Below are 19,890 nucleotides of genomic sequence, written 5' to 3'. Positions count from 1 at the left end.
AAAAGAGAGCTAATCAAGTGAAAAGAGAGCTTAGTTAGATAGTTATCAAACAAGAGCTCATTAGAGAGATTAGCAGGCGAGAGATTAGTAAGAGAGCTTATAAAATAATTACTTAATTAGAGAGCTTAGCAAATGAAAACTTAGTTGTAGAGCCTAACAACCAAGAGGCCAAATAAATAGCTTAAGAGCATAGATAAAGAGATTTAACAAATAACGAAAGCTTACATATAGAATTTACTTGGAAATCTGTATAATTCATAAAATGTTTAAGCAAATAACAAGAAAGATAATAGACTTTTGAGACCAACATATCGCTCTTTACCCAAATACAAGTTAGACGGTGGAGACCGAGAATTACTTAATAATACATGAATAAATGCACTTAAACAATATATAGATAGCTTAACAGAGAGCTTAAATCGAAAGAGTTTACAATAATAAACATCACATAATAAACATGTACGTTCAACAACACACAGAGCTTACAGAGACAACTTAACAATCAATATAATAACATGCATATCAACAACTAATGCCTACTTTTACTGCACATAAAGAGCTTACACAGAGAGCTTAGAACGAATAAATATCACTACATAAATAAATGCATTCACCATCAGATAGATAGCTTACACAGAAAGCTAATACCGACGACTAAGCAACATATACATTTATATATACAACATACAAAGAGCTTACACATACAGCTTCCGATGAATACTGAATACTACAGTCTATATCAATAGATAGACTCTAAGAGCTTATGCTAAGGATTATTACTATATGAATAAATGCATTGCACACAGGGTCGGCCCTGGGTGGGACGAGGTGGGCTCACGCGCAGGGCCTAATTTCTTAAGGGGCCCAGTTTTTTTTATTTTATTTATATATATATATATATATATATATATATCTTTATAATTTTATGTGTAAAAAAATTGTTTTTTTATTCTTTTAAAGAAATACTCTTCTATTGTTTAAAAAAAGAAAATTTCTATTTCTAATTTTATAACTTAGTTTCAAAACGATAAAATCTAAAATCTTTATTTTATTCAAATTATTATATATTTCTCTAACATTTATTTTGCAAAGCAAATGTTGAAATATACATTAATATTTCCAATCTTTTATTGATAATGAAATATATATTAATAAATATATATTTATATTATGTCACTAGACAAAAAAAAAAAAAAAAAAAAAATGAGTCGTTGCTCTGAAATCCCATTTAATAGGGGCACATTTATATTCACTGGCGGAACTTTGATGGAGCATGGGGGGGCCGTTGACCCCCAAAAAAAAAGAAATTTTTTTTTTAGATATTTGGTACTAAATTTTTTGAATATTACTTTTGGCCCCCCCCAAATTTTTTGTAAATATTTATCTTGACCCATTAATTTTTTTGTTTTTTCTCCAAAATCTTATATAAATTATAGATAAATATCTCATATTTAATATAAAATATAAAATAAGATGGTTAAAACTTGTATTATTTTAAATAAAATTTATGAATATTACTTATTTTTGATTTTTTTTATCTAACACCTTACAAAAAAGATGAGATCGTGCCATGAATCTCCGAAATAGTAAGTGCAGTATGTCATTAGAATAATTTGAATTAATTTAGAATTTTTTGTGATGATTAAAATATGATATATATATATATATATATATATATATATATATATATATATATATATATATATATATATATATATATATATATATATATATATATATATATATATATATATATATATATATATATATATATATATATATATATCGCAGAGTAGAATTTTGGGAATTTTCTTTGTTAAAAAGTAAAATCTTCAATGTAGTAAGCTCTTATTTTCTGAAGATCATATGATATTTTAATTAAAAATTAGTTATATAAACTTATTTTTTGCAATATTTTGTGCACTTAAAATTTTAGTTAGTCCCCCTACATTTTGATCCTGGTTCCGCCCCTGTTTATATTCCCTCCCCCCGGCCGCCAAATACGCCGGACCGGCCCTGATTGCACATCACATAAAGAGCACCTTAGAAAGAGAGTTGAAAAAGAGAAGTTAGAAATTACATGAAAATGCAGTGAGGATAAAAATAAAATTTCACCAAATAACTCCCATCAATTGCCGCCGGAATACTACCAATCCTACAGTTCTACTCATACTCGCCCTTGTTTTCCTCATCGTGAAAGAAGCAAAAGATGGAAGGCACAAAAGTGCAGAAAACAGCTGGCAACCAGGGGCGGACTGTAAAACATTTAGATAGGGGGCTAAGCTTCAGATAAAAATAATAAATAAATAAATGTAGATTAAATTTTTAGACATTAAATTAAATATTAAAATAAATAACTAAAATACAATACAAATCAACATTAGTTATTGTTGATTCTTTTCAATCACTAGAAAATACATGAATCGTATTATTTCTCAATCTTTTGGGTTGATGTGTACACATTAGAACAATTGAACCTAGTAAATTTCAAAGAACCCTAAAAGATAATGCAACAAAATTCTTGTTGAAAATAGTAATTCATATTTTCAATAAAGAAGTTGGAACACCATTCAAAGATGAAGACTTAGACTTGTAGAAGTCAAGAAGGTTTCATGTAATTTGTTATGTCTCTTACATTTCCTAAGAACTTGGGACTTGGAATGGAGTGTCTCTTTGTATCCATTCCTACCCTATAAATTTTACCCAAGATCAGATTTGTAAACAAGCAAGAAAGCAATAATAACAACTAAAAACTAAAAATTTCCAGCACTAAAAACCTTTCTTGTTCTTAAGTAATTTCATTGTTCTTCACTTAGTAAAATCTCTACACCAATTCTTGGTGTTCTTTCTTAACACCACACTTCCGCATATTAAAAACCCCAACAAATTTGGTATCAGAGCCAGCTTTCTTGGCTGGTCTTGTTGGGAATTTTATTTAATAAAATAAAATTATTTTTTGAATGAAAATTAAAAAATATTTTAGGCACCTATTTGATCAAATAGGTGTGACAATATGAAGAGGTGTGGCCACACCTCTTCACTTGTTTAATTTCCTAAGGGTTGTGTTCATTAATCACAACCATTGGAAACTTATAAATAGAAACTCCACATGTTTGATTAAATAACAACATAAAAACTCAATTCAATTCCATAATTTTGTTCTATGGAATTATTCATTCTTTAGCCCGAAAATATTCTTCGTAGAATATTTTCTTCCGTATTCGATTCGAGAGTTTGAGACACAAAGTAACGTTCGTTGTACTCGGGATTTTGAGTGCTCATATGCCGAGTTAGCCGTTGTATCTTGGGAGACCTTTTGCCAAATAACCGTAAGCACCGTAGCGGGGCAATATTGTCTTAAGGAAAGAGTTTTTCTCGCCTCGGCTAATCATTCCGTATTTTCACTAATTTGTTCAACCAATTTATTAAATTCACTACCCGTTTTATATACCGGAAACAACAATCTTAAGACAATATCAGATTTAGTAAATTGTGTTTGGTGCACACGTTGGTAAACGGGATGGAGAAGAAGATAGTCTGCCAAAAATCAAGAAGTTACAAAATCAAATTGGAGGAGAAAGTTCATTTTCGGACAGAACATGAAGTCCACATTCCTGCCCATTTTCGAAGGTGTTAAATTCCGAATATGGCAAATTAACATTTCACAAAAGTTGTAGATAATCAAGTTAGCTTTCCAGAACATGTTAAATCGTCACAATCGGAGATTGTACGAAGAAGTTATGATGAAAACACGAAAGGGTGGCAGAACTGCCGATGCACATTTTCATGAAAAATACAACCGTTCGTGACCAATGCAACTTGTCGCATATTAACTTCTCACCAATGTCCAATGCACGAAATTTTAGTGAAAGAAGACTGAATCGAAGATCAATAATGAGGTTTTATATTATTTTCGATTCATGAATACTATTTAATATTTTTTTTTTCTGGTTCCATTGTAGGAGCAAATTTACAGCACACCTACTCTGACTTCGAGGCTTATTTTGATCATGATCCAGTCCAAATCTCAGAAAACGTAAAAGACAAAAGTTGTAGAAAATTGTGTTGGCTATTTTGATCATATTGAATCAACAAAATCGGACTTGTGACGGAAGAGATATGATTAAATCATTCAGCACTGCCATAATATTGACACGATTTGGTGCTACCCACAAAATTTGAATTGATGAACATATAATTTAGCGGGTACGTTTTTTTAATTTTAAGATATCTATTTGTGCAATAAATTGATAATGCTATATGATATAATGGTGGATTATTGCATGATAGTTTAATTTTAATATGTGGAAGAATGGTAAACTATATACAATATATATGCTTAATGAATATTCATTATGTTTGTGTATCTACATTAATGATATAAATAATTTTATCCTAAATGCAATAAAGTGATAGGGTATGTGTTAATTATTTGAATAAGTTTATCATAAACCGCATGACATTTCTCATGAAAATGCAATATTTATTTGCATAAATTGCATATAGTTTGATACGGGATTAGCTTTCTCCCAATTTTCATTTGATGTGGAACCATCCGGTTGATTAATTTTCGAATATGTTATATGAAATTTGTGAGTACGTGATTTTATTAACGTTTTGTTATTGTCTATGAACGATTAGACTTGTCTCGTATATTAAGTATTTGCTCTTATACATATTATTATTTTCGTAAGCCATACTAATTCATTAGAATTATGTTATTTCATGGGCAAGCATTGTTTACGTGCTATAGAATTTATATCAATTCATTATGTTGGACATGAATTAATTTATGCCATGAAATATAAACTTGATGTTATTATGCATTCGTGTGCATACTATGTATATATTGATAAAGTATATTTGATCTATTGTTTCTTTCTATGATCAACTAGTATTGTTTCTTTCTATGATCAACTAGTGTGAAAGTCGTGGTCACATGTCATATAATATGTTTATTATAATATTGATGTACATATGTTTTATATATGAATCATACTACAGTGCAATTAAAAGCATGATTGAAATGAATTTGAAAGAAAAAGAAGCTCAATTCATGAGAGAACATGAGTAGTTCTTGTCTCAAGAACATAAAAGAAGATCGAGTCGTTGGATTCGATATGATTTGATATCACATTTGCAAGATGATGATCTACAATGTGAATGGATGAGATCGGATTTTGATTTTCAAACATCCGAAATAGTTGTAAACAACAATAGATGTTTTGTTGAAAGAAAATTTCAGCAGTTTACTTAAGAGCTCGTTTTGTAGAATTAAATCGTTGGATTTGGCTGAATTTTGAACGGCATGTTTAGGACATACAATCCTAAATTATGAACGATTGAGATTAGAATTTGTATATTCTAACTTTAATATTGAATAGTGGAGATCAACCACCATTTATATTCTCTTGTTTATTGACAAGATTTAAGTATATTGACGAGTTTTCTCTTTTTGAGGAAAATAAAGAAATCTTCTTATCTTATTTAATTTGTTGACAAGATTTAAGTATCTTGAGAAGTTTATTTTTTTGTGATTTCTTGAGTGAAAGAAATACAAATATTGGTAATTAAATCATATTGGTGATCCAATATATTCTCGAACTAAAGAAGAAATGTATTTTGTTACATTGTGTATCCTTATTAATAAAATAAAAATAAGGATTTCAAAGCATTTAAATGCTATGTGAATGAAAGTTGAAAATGTCAACTTTGACAAATGAATTAAAAAATGAGTACTGAAACTTTTGGAAAAAAATATGGATATTATAAATTCTAGAATACATAGTCTAGAATTTGTGGGGGAAATTAGATATAGATATCCCGAGCTAACCACGCTAATATTTAGAAATGTGGGGGTCTAGCCACATAAATTAAATATTGACCACATAAATATTTAGAAATGTGAGGGTCTTTAGGCCCTAACCAGTAACCACATTAATATTTAGAAATGTGGGGGTGTTTAGGCGGAGGAAAAAAAAAAGTACCTAAGTTAATATAAGGCCTAGTATAGTCAAGTGGATAAATATTGAATATATTTATAATGATTGTGCACGAGATAGTCACTCTTGATGCAAATTGATTATATTGTGGTTTCTTGTAAAATAAGAAAATAAATAAGTTCTAAACAAGAGAACTTATAAATGTGTAAGTGGTAAATCATCAAAGTGATGAACAACCAAGTTAAAATATGTGAGAGTGGTAAATCATCAAAGTGATGAACAACCAAGATACAATAAGATGGCAAATAAAATCAATATGTTTGATTTTGATTTGATTTTATAACTTATGAGTTATAAATTGAATAAAGGACAATTATTGAAATATTGTCTACATTGGAGGAATGTACGTGGAAGTTAGTTTGTCTTTCTTCCAAGTAGTAAACCATTAAGGTTTAGATGGACTATTCAAATGAATGATTAAGGGTGGTCCTATAAAGCTAAATTAGTATCTATTGAATTTTTTGATTATTTATAACAAGATATTGGAATCCCTTAAAGTTCTTCTAAAGTAATATTTGATAAAATTGTGTTATCAAATAATTCTCGTATTAACGAGTGTGACCAGTGTGTTTATATTAAAAGCACATGGAAATATATGTCTATAGACTACATTATAATCATCAGATAGTGATTATGATATTATTCTGAACTTTGAGAAAATATTGGAAAAATAAAAATTAAATGTTTGATGTAAAAGACGAGGGTCTAGATGATGTAATCTTAAAGATTAAATTCACTGAGACAAAGATAGTCTTATTGAAAGTCTCATGTTGAGACACTACTAGAAAATTGATCTAGTTGTCTAAAAACCAAGTCTTTACTTTGCCAAAAATAATGATGAACAATGGTTCAATTATAAATAATTTTGGATAATTTGACAGTATATTTTTTATATGTAATCCCAAAATAAATCATCATTCAATGATATTATTAGGGTTGTTAGGTAATCTAAGTATTGCCTTTAAATGAATTACATTAAAGAAAATATCCAATTTTATTAGCAAAGTACATTGGATATATGAGTCCACTAAGATTATGTATCTTGGAAATCCTCAAAGAAAAATGAATATCTCGATTCATGGTTGAATTCGAATATATAGCTTTAGATAAAGTTAGAAAAAGAAGTTAAATAAACTTCATAAACCTATTGGAGGATGTTCCGTGTTGGACTAAGTCGGTGTCTACAATTATAAATAAATTGTGATAACCAATCGGTTACGTTAAGGGCACACACGACATGTATAATGGCAAGTATCGACACACTTGTACACATAATACCATTAGGAAATTCATCTCAAAAGAAATAATATAACATTGATTATGAAAATCAATGGTTAATAGCTGATCCGCGACTAAAAGTCAACTAAAGAGATCAAACATATTGTCTGTCTAGGGGACTGAGATTAAAACCCACAAATTAAGAATTTTTATAGTGGTAACCCAGCCATGATGACTGGAGATCCCAAGAACTGGTTCAAATGGAACAACTAAGCTACTGAAATTCAGTGATGCACTAAGGAGTATATATTCCTATGGAATTATGTATTTCCAACTCATTCCCGTGATAGACATTAGTGCTGCCTGCAGAGAGGGTAAAGGATAAGCGAAAGCTTTTAATGATTCCAAAACCTTGACAAAAGGTGAGGTATTGGCAGGATACCTTTAATAGAACATCACCTATCTAAGTGTAGAAGTGTGGGCCGCTTCAAAATGACAAACACTTATGAATCCAAGATGTGCTCCAAGGCCAAAATGGACGCAACCATGAGAACTGATGAAATGTGGGAAAACTATTGTGTGGTTATCATTGTCTTGGTTTACACAAACGGCTGGCAGTTCAAGACATCGCGTTCACTAACTAGCCAAGTAAATCCGATTCTTATCAAAAAAAAAAAGTAAATCTGATGATATACCGCTAAGGAAGGTTCAAAGCCAAAAGCTACATATCCCATTGCAATAGTTTCCACTTGAACTCTCGATAGAATCCATCGTTTTTTCGTTAATTTCATTCATGTGGGGGATTGTTGGGAATTTTATTTAATAAAATAAAATTATTTTTTGAATGAAAATTAAAAAATATTTTAGGCACATATTTGATCAAATAGGTGTGACAATATGAAGAGGTGTGGCCACACCTCTTCACTTGTTTAATTTCCTAAGGGTTGTGTTCATTAATCACAACCATTGGAAACTTATAAATAGAAACTCCACATGTTAGATTAAATAACAACATAAAAACTCAATTCAATTCCATAATTTTGTTCTATGGAATTATTCATTCTTTAGCCCGAAAATATTCTTCGTACAATATTTTCTTCCGTATTCGATTCGAGAGTTTGAGACACAAAGTAACGTTCGTTGTACTCGGGATTTTGAGTGCTCATATGCCGAGTTAGCCGTTGTATCTTGGGAGACCTTTTGCCAAATAACCGTAAGCACCGTAGCTGGGCAATATTGTCTTAAGGAAAGAGTTTTTCTCGCCTCGGCTAATCATTCCGTATTTTCACTAATTTGTTCAACCATTTTACTAAATTCACTACCCGTTTTATATACCGAAAACAACAGGTCTCTCCACTCTTATCTGACAATCAAAACCTCTTTCAATCACCGAAATATATTTTCACCATGTTTGCACTTACCCCCAACCAAGTACCCATCTTCGACGGCGAACACTGCGACTATTGGAGTAGTCAAATGCAAACTTTGTATATCTCTTTGGATCTTTGGGATATCGTGGAGAACACATACGCAGAGCCACCAAAAGAAGCTACGAGTGAATCGTGGAGTGAAGCACAACAAAAACTTTACAAGGAGAATATTCGGAGAGATGCAAGTGCCTTGAGATATCTTCAACAAGGCGTGAGTAAAACCATTTTTCCAAGAATATTTGGAGCAAAAAAGGCAAAAGAAGCTTGGGATATTCTACAACAAAGTTTTAAAGGAGATGATAAAGTCACTTCTTTAAAACTCCAATCTCTTTGGAGAGATTTCGATAACATGGCAATGAAAGAAGGCGATGGAATGCAATTCTTTCTTTCCAAAGTTGCTGAAATCGTCAACCAAATTCGAAGCCTTGGTGACGTTATTGGGGAACGTAAAATTGTTCAAAAAATTCTAAGAAGTCTTCCAGCGAAGTTCGATCATGTTGTTGCGTCCATAGAAGAATCTAAAAATCTTTCCACCTATACCTTTAATGAATTGATGAGTTCTCTTCAAGTTCATGAGGAAAGGTTGAATAGGTCATCAAATCAGCCCGTGGATCAAGCTTTTCAGTCGAAACTTCATATTTCGGACAAGAAAAGTTCAAGATGGCAAGGTGGAAGAGGCGGCTTCAACAACAAAGGAAAAAGACAAGGAAAATTCTTTAAAGGAGGAAAAGAACAACAATCTGAAAATTCTTTTTCGGGTTGTCGTATTTGTAAAAAATCGAACCATGAAACTAAAAATTGTTTCTTCAGATGCAAGAGCTGCAAGGATACGGACCACTCGTATTCTAAATGTCCAAGAAAAAATAAAGACGACAAAGACGAAGCAAACTTCTCCGAGCATGAAGAAGACCAACTCTTTTCTTGCATAAATGGGCAAAAAGAGTTCGAGAACGTGTGGTATGTCGATAGCGCATGTAGCAACCACATGTGTGGTGATCGTAGTATCTTTGTGGAGATAGATACTAATCACTACTCTAAAATAAAACTTGGAGACGGAAGCATTCTTGAAGCAAAAGGAAAAGGCGCAATTGATGTTAACAAAAAGGGAGGCAATCAAAAGCACATTAAAGATGTTCTTTTCGTTCCGAGCATCACTCAAAATTTATTGAGCGTCGGCCAACTCATGCAAAAAGGTTATCGGTTACTTTTTGACGATAACGAGTGCAGCATATTTGATAAGAAAACCAAAACTTATGTGATGACAATCCAAATGACATCAAACAAGGTATTTCCCTTTGTTATGTCGTTGGAAAGGGAAATGGCCTTCAAAGCTGAAAGTGTCGATAAATCCCATTTGTGGCATTTGAGATATGGTCATTTGCACAACAAGGGGCTGCAACTATTGAAGCAAAAGAGTATGGCTGTTGGCCTTCCATCAATTGAAAGAAAGGAGCAAGTTTGTGAAGGGTGCATTTTCGGCAAAATGCATAGGCTACCTTTTCCTAAAACTTCTTGGAGAGCCAAATGTCCACTCGAGCTGGTGCATTCGGACATTTGTGGTCCTACGAGGACTCCATCTCTCGGTAACAAAAGGTACTTCATTCTTTTTGTCGATGATTTTTCAAGAATGATGTGGATATATTTTTTGAGTGAAAAATCGGAAGCATTTTCCATTTTTCTACAATTCAAAGCTCTTGTTGAAAATCAAAGTGGATTAAAAATCAAGTCGTTACGGACGGATCGTGGTGGTGAGTTTCTCTACACACCATTCATGGAGTATTGCAAGAAAAACGGGATTCAAAGACAACTCACCGTTCGTAGAAGTCCACAACAAAACGGTGTAGCCGAAAGGAAGAATAGAACCATTGTCGAGATGGCGAGGAGTATGATTCAAGGAAAAAGCTTGCAAAAACAATTTTGGGCTGAAGCTGTTCACACCGCTATCTACATACTCAACCGGTCCCCGACAAAGGCGGTTCTAGATAAAACACCGTACGAAGCTTGGCATGAAAAGAAGCCACCGGTGGATCACTTGAGAGTTTTTGGCTGCATTGCCTACTCTCATATCTCAACTCCAAACCGAGACAAATACGATGAAAAAGGTGAAAAACTAATTCTTGTTGGCTACAGCGACGAGTCAAAGTGTTATCGTCTTTATAACCCCGAAACAAAAAAACTCATCGTGTCAAGAGATGTGATTTTTGACGAAATGGCCAAATGGAATAAGGAGGACAATTCTTCACCAAACTTGGTGTCAAATGATTCCTTGGAGTCACTTTTTGTACCCGAAGGGCAGCAGCAAAATGGAAATGAAACTCCATTAACAAGTCCTCAAGGAACACCTCAAAGAACACCTGAAAGAAGTTCCTCAAGTTCTTCAAGTTCGGATTCCGAATCTCCTCCAAGAAAGGTACGATCATTGATAGATATTTATGAGCACTGTGATATTGCTTTCTTTGGTTGTGAACCTCAGAATTTTGAAGAGGCATCAAAAGAAGAAGTTTGGAGAAAAGCCATGGAAGCCGAAATTGAAACAATTAAAAAAAATAAAACTTGGGAGCTTGTGGATTTGCCACAAGGCAAAGATGTGATCGACTTAAAGTGGGTGTTCAAAACCAAACTCAATGAAGACGGTTCTATCCAAAAACACAAGGCGAGATTAGTTGCAAAAGGCTATTCGCAGCAGCCCGGGATAGACTTCAATGAGACTTTTGCACCGGTAGCACGAATGGAGACAATTCGGTGTGTTCTTGCAATCGGAGCTCAATTGGGGCTGAATGTCTATCAATTGGATGTCAAATCTGCATTCCTTAATGGAGAGCTTAAAGAAGAAGTCTATGTTCATCAACCTCAAGGCTTTGAAGTTGCCGAAAAGGAGGAAAAAGTCTATCGTTTGAAGAAAGCTCTCTACGGATTAAAACAAGCACCACGAGCTTGGAATAGCAAAATTAATGGCTATTTTTGCAAGAATGGATTTCAAAAAAGTCCAAGTGAGCCCTCTCTCTATGTAAAAAAAGAAGCGGCAAAGAGGATCCTTCGATACCTTCAAGGAACAAAGAAGCAAGGGTTGAAGTACGAAAAAGAAGAAAATAATGCCTTGATCGGTTTCACCGATAGTGATTGGGCAGGTTGTTTGGATGATCATAAAAGCACTTCGGGCTATGTTTTCTCTCTTGGTTCGAAGGTGATTGCATGGAGTTCTAAGAAGCAAAAGACGGTTGCTTTATCTTCAAGTGAAGCCGAGTATATTGCCGCGGCGGATGCCGCTTGTGAAGCCGTTTGGCTTAGGAGAATTCTTTCGAATTTGCAAGAAAAGCAAGTGCATGCTACGACTATCTTTTGTGATAACATGTCTACAATTGCAATGACTAAAAATCCAGTCTTTCATGCAAGGTCCAAGCATATCGAGCTTCGACATCACTTCATACGTGATCTTGTTGAAGAAGAAGAAATCTCAATGAGATTCGTTAACACCAATGATCAAGCTGCTGATTTTCTTACCAAAGCCGTGACAATCGATAAGTTTGAAAAGTTCAAGAAGAAGCTGAAAATTATGAATTAAGAGGGGGTGTTGAAAATAGTAATTCATATTTTCAATAAAGAAGTTGGAACACCATTCAAAGATGAAGACTTGACTTGTAGAAGTCAAGAAGGTTTCTTGTAATTTGTTATGTCTTTTACATTTCCTAAGAACTTGGGACTTGGAATGGAGTGTCTCTTTGTATCCATTCCTACCCTATAAATTGTACCCAAGATCAGATTTGTAAACAAGCAAGAAAGCAATAATAACAACTAAAAACTAAAAATTTCCAGCACTAAAAACCTTTCTTGTTCTTAAGTAATTCCATTGTTCTTCACTTAGTAAAATCTCTACACCAATTCTTGGTGTTCTTTCTTAACACCACACTTCCGCATATTAAAAACCCCAACAATTCTAACATACAATTAAAGAATGAGAAAAAAAATTAGAGAGGGAAAGCAATGGAATTTGTTAATTGTCTTAAGAATTTTCTAATGGTATGTAAATCGATGGTTGTGTGGTGGAGAACATGAGAAGATAATAAAAAGGAAATAAAACTATTGAAAAATTTATTCCTATTTTGATGATTGTTTCCTAATTTTAAAACTATGTTTGCTTTAAAATTTAAATAAAATTAATAAGAAAAATATATCATTAATTAATCATCTAAAAATCTTATTTAACTGTGAGGGTTTGCAATTTATCAGTTGTTTTTTGTTGTACCAGACCTTGGAGCTGTAATTCATTGTGAAGAATTATGGGAGTTATGTTAAATTTTAAATAATAAATCATATACATATGCCTCGGGCCCTTAAACTATCTGTAATATCCATATGGCCGCCTAAATTATGTGTATTATAAATTAGGGCCCCCAAATTTGTTTTTTTTTTTAATATATATTTTCATAAAACTAAACAAAAATATTTATATGAAAGACAAATTGTAGAAAATATATCATAAGATCTAATAATTTTAATATTTGCACTTCAAATAGTAAGAAAATACCAAAAAATATTTAATTTTAAATTAAAAAATTAATATAAAAGGGCCCCAAAAAAAATATTTGCCTAGGGCCCCATATGAGCTTGAGCAGGCTCTGATCATATATGTATATAGATAATAAACAAAATCTAGGGGGTGCAACAGCCCCTCCTTGCCCTTGAAAGCATCCGCCCCTGGCAACAACAGCGTCGAGGGTGGTGGAGGACGCCGGCACGTCCTTGTCGAAGGACGAAATCACTGATCTTCCACAACGGCGGGTACAACTTCGATTTGGAGGATCTGTTGAGAGAGTCGGCGGAGGTGTTGGGTAAATGGAGTGTGGTACAAGTTACATAGCTGGAGTGGTGAAGAGGTTGAAAGACGTCCACTAAAAGTTAGAGGAGTTTTAGCAAATGGCCAAATACTCACTCTCCTCATTCGGAAGGGCATTACTCTCTACGGATGTATAGCAAATTTCCCCATAAAAGAAATACGTCCAACCAATTTTATTCAACTATCAACTAAATTCATATGATCGATTATGTTCCAGTTATATAAATAAAAATATGACAAAGTTACTTTTTAAAATTATTTTGTTTATGGGTAACATATAAAATTCAATTACTATTACAAAGTAAAATAACGTGATGTGTAAATTTGTAATATATATGCAAAATAAAATACATCATCCAACATTTTAAATGATGACTAGTACTTGACCCGTGCGTTGCAAATTAAAACAAAAAAAAAAGGAAATAAAAAAAGATAAACTTTGTAAGCGACTATCTCTTTGTAACAAAATTAAAAAAAATGTAAGCGATTATCTCTTTGTAACAACACTAATTCAACTAAACAAAGTGAAAGAAAGAAAAAAAAAAAAGATAAACTTTATCTTTTAATTCAGGTTGTAACATATGAAATTCAATTAAATGTTACAAATAAGAAAACACGCAGCGCATAAACCGCGATATAAAAATTAAGTGAAATTATTTAAAACATATGGTACAACTCTACTTTATGGAATGAAATCTACTACACCATGTGAATCTTATACAAAATAACTGATTTAACAACAAATACGGTAGCAGAAAAGTAACACAATAGAGATATTCAAGTAACGTGCAAGTTTATCAATAACGTCGTACAATCAGTGTTGCACATTACTCAAACAACAACATAAATTATAAATATTGCAAAAAGAGATGAGATATATACGCCACTACCTTGACAGAACAATGTGTTGAACACAAAAGGGAGAATACCACATATTACCAATATTAATATTAATAATAATACTAATACTAATATTAATCATGATCCAAATCTTAATGTTAACCTTAATCCAAATTCTAATACTATCACTAATACCAATACTCATACTGATACTGATACTGATACAAAATACTAATACTACTCTTAATACTAATAATAATATTAATACTAAATATTAATGCTAATACTAATACTAATATATTTGTATGCAAACGCTAATGCTAATATACTAAAGTTGGTAGGTATTAAAATGGAACATCTAACCCTCATTTGATACTTGAAATAACCCCATATTTCAAAGATGCGGATTCCTTTCGATAATTAATTTCCACCTATTAATTCTTAATGTCTCTACCCAACGCACCGGGGGCCATTTGGCTCAATATAGGAATCTCTCCCATTGTAACATCAAAGCACATATCATCAATTAAATGTGTACGTTAACTATCTAGGGATTAAGAGAGTAAGTAATATACTGTCAACTATAAATAATACAGTTTCATTTATGAACATTGTTGAAACAATTATTTCACTTTGTCCGGTTCAACACATGTCGGATGTGCTAGCACAACAAGTTAAAACAATAAATATAAAAGTTATTTTGTGTTTACCGTGATCAAGACCAATCACACAATTAGCTACAATCTTTTACCAATGGTTAGTCCATTTTCATCTAGATTGTGAACTATCTTTATATTCTAAACGAACTTTCGAAATGATCTTCCTGTCCGCCGTAGCACACCATCTCGAGTATTATTACAATAGTAATTAGGTCTAATTTGAATGAATAATATCAAAATCAATATTGGGGTTATATTTGTAATTTTCAGTCTTATTCTTAATAATTTTATTTATATTTTGGTCTTGCATCAAGTAAGGTCTTGCCCTTAGAAAGAAATTATGGGGATTTGCATATTTACCAAAAAAGTAATTAATTTTCTATAATAATGTAATATGGTACATTAAGGCATTTTGGATAATTCAAGTCAATTTAATTTATAATATAATTTATAATAAATATCAATTAAAAAAAATGCATTTATCATGAAGTTGAAATTCAACGAGGGGTTTTGTCAAATATGCCCATTAATTATGAATTTCAAATACACTAATCGACCTATTGTCTTTGAACAAAAAGATACATATTGCCTTGAACAAAAAGTTAGCAGATTTCAAAATCTGTATTTCCAGCAGATTTGGCAGATTTCCAAAACATCTTTATTGATGGGAAATCCCTCGCCCCCACCGTCGATGACAACTCCGAGAGGAAGCTCTCCAAGAAAGAGCCCGCGAAGCATGCCCGCCTCCTCGAACGTCAAAAAGCCGCCGCATCTGCTGCAGCCGCGGTTTCGGCCTTTGCCCTCGAAGGCGACGAGGACCCCTTGAGGACGAATTACGGTGATATCACGTTGAAAGAGTTGGCATCATCAAAACCAATCTCCGGGAAGAAGAAGAGGACGCTTGTACAAGATTTGAATGACGGGTTGAAGGGCAACATGGTGGTAGTACGTGGCCGTGCCCAGGCGATCAGGGCCGTGGGGAAGAAGATGGCGTTCCTCGTTGTCAGGAGACGAGGCTGCACGGTTCAATGCGTCTTGACCATGTCCGGAGATTCGGTGAGCTCGCAGATGGTGAAGTTCGCCACTAGCTTGAGCCGAGAGAGTATTATCGAGATCGAAGGGCTCGTCTCCGTACCGGCTCAACCAATTACCGGCGCCATTCAGCAGGTTTGTGTGTGCTTCATAACATTATTTTCTAGTGTTTTCTTTTAGTAACAGTTTTACTATCTCATTATATAATTCTTCGACGATTTTGAATTACAGTAGAATCTCCATAAATTAATACACAATAAATTAATAACTTCGCTTAAATAATACTTTCTTCTGGTCCCGACTCGGTAAAAACATATTAAATTATTTGTTCGATAAATTAATATTTCGCTAAATTAATAGAATTTTGCTAGTCCCGCCTCTATTAATCTATAGAGGTTTACCTGTATATCATTCATAATATGAATGGTTAATTTTCGCCATATAATCTAATATGTTAATTCATATATATAGGTGGAAATTCAAGTGAGGAAACTTTATTGTGTGGACAGGGCTGCTCCCACACTGCCGTTTAACATCGACGATGCAGCTAGAAGCGAGGTTGACATAGAAAACGCTTTACAGGTTTATTCTTCGTTTTATCGATCTACCGACGAAATAAAGTCCTTTTTTCTTTATTTATTAGAAAACTTTGTAGTTTGTACTGACGATCGAGTCCTTAATTAACGATGAATACAGGCAGGTGAGCAGCTTGTTCGTGTGAATCAGGATACTCGTTTGAACTACAGATTTCTTGACATCCGCACTCCTGCTAATCTCGGAATTTTCCGCCTTCAGTATCAAGTTCAGAAAGTAAGTCGAGTTCATTTTCGAGCTCGCCTTCAGTTTTTATTAGTTTGAGTTTGAAAAAAAATCCTTATATATGTTTGTGCAGATCTTTTGCCAATTTTTGGAGTCGGAAGATTTTTTCGGGATCCACACCCCGAAAACATTAGCAGGTTCTAGTGAAGGTGGTTCGGCTGTATTTAGATTAGATTATAAAGGGACGCCTGCGTGCCTAGCACAGTCACCTCAGCTTCACAAGCAACTATCCATCTGCGGCGATTTTGACCGTGTCTTTGAGATTGGTCCCGTGTTTAGAGCCGAAGACTCTTTCACGCATCGACACTTGTGCGAATTTACTGGTCTCGATGTCGAAATGGAGATTGACGAGCATTACTCTGAGGTATTTTTATTATTTGTTTTATTAGAAATTATTGACTAGTCTCGAATTTTTGTTTTGTAAGTCATATTTATCTCGGCTTATTTCGTGATGCAGGTAATGGACATTGTTGACCGCTTATTTGTGACGATATTCGACTTTTTGAATGAGGAATGTTCGGAGTTGCTTGAAGCCATCAATAGGCAATACCCCTTTAAGCCTCTTAAGGTTGTTCGACTCTGCATCAATTTAATGTTTATTATTCATATTGTTATATGTCGTTATAACGATTCTTTTGTCGTCTTTGATTATGCAGTACTTGCGTAAGACCTTGCGTCTTTCCTTTGAAGAAGGGATTCAAATGCTGAAGGTAAAAAAGGAAAAAAAAAAAAAAAAAAAAGAGCATTCATATGTTCTTTTTGTTAAGGAAATATTTCTTGAAAGGCTCGTATTTTTTGCAGGAAGCCGGCGTCGAAGTTGATCCCCTTGGAGATCTGTTGGTCGAAAACCTACACGCAAGTGCACGTATCGTACAAGTAATATAGTGGACAATTAAGTCCGGATATCGAACCCACAGGGAATATTTAATTACTTAATCCTAGACGCTAAATTCTACCAATTATTATCAAGCCCACCCTACACAGTCGAGTTTTGAGAGAATTAACTAGATTAAATTAAAAAGCAAATTAAAATGATAAAGCAAGAAAGCAAATTAAACACGAAGATTTATCAGAGTAAACAAGCCTAGGATTTTATTCTTCCCCCTATGTGATTATTACTCCCCCAATTCCTTCAATTATGCAAGCAATTAACCCGGATTATTAACCTGAGATGCTAAAATAATCATAACCCGCTTCCGCGTGTATTACGATTCTAATACTCTAGATTCAATTACTATATTCCTATGCAATTATTTCTAGAACACAGCATTAAGCACAAATCTCAATAATGGCTACCTAAGAGATTAACTATATTCCTATGTTAATACCACAAAAGGCTCTTCTACCACAGTTCTAATTATTAACCCGATCTTCCGATTCATGCGATTAACAATAACATAAAAGCGCATAAAGTGGCCAGTTTCATGAACTTAATAAAACAAGAAGAAGAAATAATCCGGAATTAAAACTTGCATAAAATCATAGAATTGGGTTCATAAATCCCACATAGGGTTCCAAATAAAATCATAGAAATAAGAAAATTAGCTACTCATGATTAAAGGAAAAACACAAATAAAATAAGTCATAAACGATAAATCTATGCTTAGTGTCTTCGAATTCTTCGTCTTCGTTATTGCTTTGTTGCTCTCCAAATTGCGTCCAAAAGATCCTCAATTGTGTGCTTGGATTGGTCTTATATAGGGTGAAGAACTTAGGGAAGAAGGCAGTTTCCTTGTGCAATTAAAATCCCTTTACTGCGCCACCTCGACCATCCGGACGGCCGTGTGAGATTTACGCCTGAAATCCGCACGGCCGCGCGGTCTTCAATTCTTCAGAAATCTGATTTTTTCACTTTTGGCCCACTTTTTCTCCGAATTTGCAGTTTTCACCCCATAAGTTGCCAATTCTTCAATTTGCACCTAAAATACAATAAATCAACTTTTTAAGCACCAATTATCATTAAAACACACCAAAAGCTCAAATAAAAAGATACGATAAAGTGTAAAAATATACACTTAACAAGATCTCAGCACAGAAACAGAGAGAAAGCTTGGCCAACTTATACTTGAGAAGTATGTATGCTGAGTTCAATTTTATTTGCTCTGATTAAGTATATATGTCGGATGAAAACTTATCGTATCGAGATATTTCCAAATTCGTAGGTACGACACGGAGTTCTATATCCTTTACCGCTTTCTATATCCTTTACCGCTACCCTCTGTCCGTTCGACCATTCTATACGATGCCTAGTCATGATGGTAACTAACTAACTATACAACAACTTGTCTGCCGGGCATTTATAATTTCACATCAGTATGAAATATTATTTTAAATAATAATGAAACATTTTTGTTTTGTTTGTTTATTAGGGGAGGAAATTATATCGGGCGGTCAGCGTGTGCACGTGGCCGATTTATTGAGGGAGCGTGCACAAGCATGTGGAATCGATGTCACGAGCAAGACAATCTCTACATATATTGATTCTTTCAGGTGCACTTATTTTCTCAAGACTTGGTATTCTTAACATTCTCGGACACTCCTAGGACACCCGTGTCGGGCTGTGTCCGTAATTAATCACAAGTGTCTAGATTTGTATTATGAAATTATAATAGATTTGTGCGCCTGATGGGCGCGTATCTGGTTTATATTTTGAAGGTACGGGACAGCGCCACATGGCGGATTTGGAGTGGGATTGGAGAGGGTGGTGATGCTCTTCTGTGCGCCAAACAATATCCGCAAAACATCTCTTTTCCCTCGCGATCCACAGAGAATTGTTCCATGATTCTTGTTTGTTTGTGCTTTTACTTTCCATATGCTTTCTTGTTTATGTTTATATCCATGGTAGTTAATCTCGCGATATACTGCGATATATATCGTGATACGCTACGGTTCCAATCAAAACGATACAACTCGGGTTCTGTATCGCTAATTGATAAATACCGTTAAATACCGCGAGATATCATAACGTATCGTCGTATCACGATACGATACGATATTTACGATATTAGTCGATAGTTAAAAAAACGAAATAAAAAAGAAGAAATGCAATCAGCTGC

The 19,890-nt window shown here is 33.6% G+C and overlaps 1 pseudogene; it reads left to right on the top strand.

Moving 5' to 3' along the window:
* Positions 1–13,483: 13,483 nt before the first annotated feature.
* On the top strand, positions 13,484–19,664 carry LOC105966273 (aspartate--tRNA ligase 1, cytoplasmic-like; annotated as a pseudogene).
* The last annotated feature ends 226 nt before the right edge of the window (positions 19,665–19,890 follow it).

Source organism: Erythranthe guttata, chromosome 5 (assembly GCF_056151865.1).
Source record: "Erythranthe guttata isolate IM_541 chromosome 5, IM_541, whole genome shotgun sequence".
NCBI lineage: Eukaryota > Viridiplantae > Streptophyta > Magnoliopsida > Lamiales > Phrymaceae > Erythranthe > Erythranthe guttata.
The sequence above is the reverse complement of the archived record's forward strand: the minus strand, read 5'-3'. Positions and strand labels throughout refer to the sequence as shown.